Source organism: Cicer arietinum, chromosome 8 (assembly GCF_000331145.2).
Source record: "Cicer arietinum cultivar CDC Frontier isolate Library 1 chromosome 8, Cicar.CDCFrontier_v2.0, whole genome shotgun sequence".
In the NCBI taxonomy this organism is placed as follows: Eukaryota; Viridiplantae; Streptophyta; class Magnoliopsida; order Fabales; family Fabaceae; genus Cicer; species Cicer arietinum.
The window spans coordinates 27,884,643-27,887,594 of record NC_021167.2 but is presented as its reverse complement, the minus strand read 5'-3'; positions in this window follow the sequence as shown (position 1 = coordinate 27,887,594).

The following is a 2,952-nucleotide window of genomic DNA, read 5'->3' as shown; positions in this document are numbered from 1 at the left end:
AACACATTATAAAAATAAAAAAACGATCATATTAGTATACTACACACGACAACTGTTACAAATAACATCATGAAGGACTTACATTTAGTAAAAATAACAAATAGCTCCAATGTATTATGAGAAAAACCATTAGACATATATTATCACCAAGTGCATAGAAAACACAACATTAATATAACCTAACTCAACTATCTATTCCATACCTCATTATTTCACCAACATTTAAACAAGGCTGGCCCAACATGTTATGAGGCCTAAAATGAAATTATTAGGAGAAATGTACTGTGCACCCCCACAGTTTTACCTGCCACCCCCCATAATTTGTTATTGACCAATCTACCCTTTTTACCTTATATAAAATTTATCAGTAAATTTACTACACTCTTTTCTCACCCCCACTTTCGAAAGTTTTTAAAAAAAATTCTATTATTCGAAAGTTTCAAACTTTCGAAACAATCAGAGGTCAGATTTCAACAACACTTTCGAACCTTTTGTCAAAAATCCAAAGATTCGAAATGCAATTTTCCCAGAAATCACAAAACATTCGAAACTTTGGTTAAGTATGAAAGATTCGAAGCATGAATTTGATGAAACTTTCGAAACTTTGGTTAAATCTGAAACTTTCGAAGTTTTGTTTGATGAAACCTTCGAAGCTTTGGTTCAATTCGAAACTTTCGAAACCCAAAAAGTTTGAAACTTTGGTTGAAGCTGAAAGTTCCGAAACCCACTTTCGAACCTTTTGTCAAAAATCCAAAGATTCGAAATGCAATTTTCCCAGAAATCACAAAACATTCGAAACTTTGGTTAAGTATGAAAGATTCGAAGCATGAATTTGATGAAACTTTCGAAACTTTGGTTAAATCTGAAACTTTCGAAGTTTTGTTTGATGAAACCTTCGAAGCTTTGGTTCAATTCGAAACTTTCGAAACCCAAAAAGTTTGAAACTTTGGTTGAAGCTGAAAGTTCCGAAACCTAGTTTTCCAGCAATTTCGAAAGTTTACATCAATGTGAAAGTTTTGAAACTTTCAATTTTTTTTAAAAAAATTTATCATTATTTATATATATTACTATTTATATTTATTATTATTTATATTTATTACTATTTTTGAAAACAGGTATGAATAGAGTTGAGGTTCCTGCCTCAAGAAATATAATAGATTCTACGAACAAATTCATTACCGATCAGGTATTAATATTACTGATAATCTATCACGGATAAATTTTTTATTATAACTATATATTTGATGTTTTATTTGAAACATATTTTGTAGGTATTTCCTTCACGAGAATCTGTGTTTGAATGGGCAAAAACCATTGGAAGAGAAAATGGAATTTTAATTGTCATCATTCGTTCAGATAAAGCAACCGAAAAGAGGGGAAGAAAAGACAAATTGATTTTGGGATGCGAAAGAGGTGGAAGATATAAATCAAAATCAAAATCAACAGTAACTTGTTCTCATAAGCAAAATTGCTCGTTTACTCTCATATGTATACCGTTAAGTGTCGGTGAAGGATGGAAAATTAGTGTTCGTTGTGGAACACATAATCATGATCTACTTGATACTGTAACTGGTCATTCTTATTTGGGGCGTTTAAATGAAGAAGAGAAGAAATTTGTCAATGACATGACAAAGTATAAGCTTGCCCCCAGATTCATCCTAAATGCTTTGAAAGAGAGAAATAAAGCTAATCTGACAATTCCAAGTCAAATATATAAAGCAAGGAGTACTTATCGATCATCGTTGAGAGGTTCGTACACAGAAATGCAGCATCTGTTGAAGTTAATACAGCAAGAAAATTATGTGTATTGGACAAGAAGACGGGAGAATTCTGATGTTTTGAGAGATATATTTTGGACACATACTGATTGTATAAAATTGTTAAACATGTTTCATTTTGTTTTGATATATGATAGCACAAACAAAACAAACAGATATCGGTTATCATTACTTGAAATTGTCGGTGTCACATCTACTAGTTTGACATTTTCTGTTGGATTTGCTTATTTGGAACAAGAGCGACAAGATAACTTCATCTGGGCATTTGAAAAGGTACGACAGTTGTTCAAATCTGAGACTTTAATTTCTAAAGTTATTGTGACTGATAGAGATCTTGTCATGATGAATGCGATTAGTGTTGTGTTTCCTACTTCAATACATTTGCTATGTCATTTTCATATTGAAAAAAATGTTGGGGCAAAATGCAAACAATATGTGAAAAAAGTTAGACAAGAAGAAGTAATGGATTTATGGAAAAAAAATTGTATATTCAAGTAGTGTAGAGGAGTATGATCATCACCTGCAATATTTTGAGCTAGTGTGTGCCAGTATTATTCTTTTTGTTGATTATGTGAAAGATTTGTGGTTAACACCTTACAAAGAAAGGTTTGTCAATGTTTGGACCAATAGAGTGATGCATTTGGGGAACACAACATCTAACAGGTATTTTTAAATTTGATTTGTTTGTTTTAGAAAATATGATTTACTAGTTTGTGATTTATTTTAATTTGTATTATTTAATTTATTTGTAGAGTTGAGTCTGCCCATTGGAGATTGAAAAACATGCTGCAAACTAGTTTGGGTGATTTGTGTAAAAGTTGGGATGCTGTGAATATGATGTTGAAGAACCAAATATGTATCATTCAATATTCTTTTCAGAAAACCAGCAAGGATGTTGAGCACGGGTGTAATTCATCATTCTTTCAAAGTCTACATCATTGTGTATCAAGGAAATGTTTTAAAAAAATTGACAAACAGTTGCAGAGAGTGAAGATTGTAGGTACTGACAAAACAATATGTGGTTGCTCAATCAGAACAACTCATGGATTACCATGTGCTTGTGAGTTGGCAAAGTTGCAGATATCTGGTAATGTTATCTCTTTAGATAGCATTCATGTTTTTTGGAGAAAGTTAAGCCTTGAGAATGAATTTGAGGATGAAGAATCTTTATCAG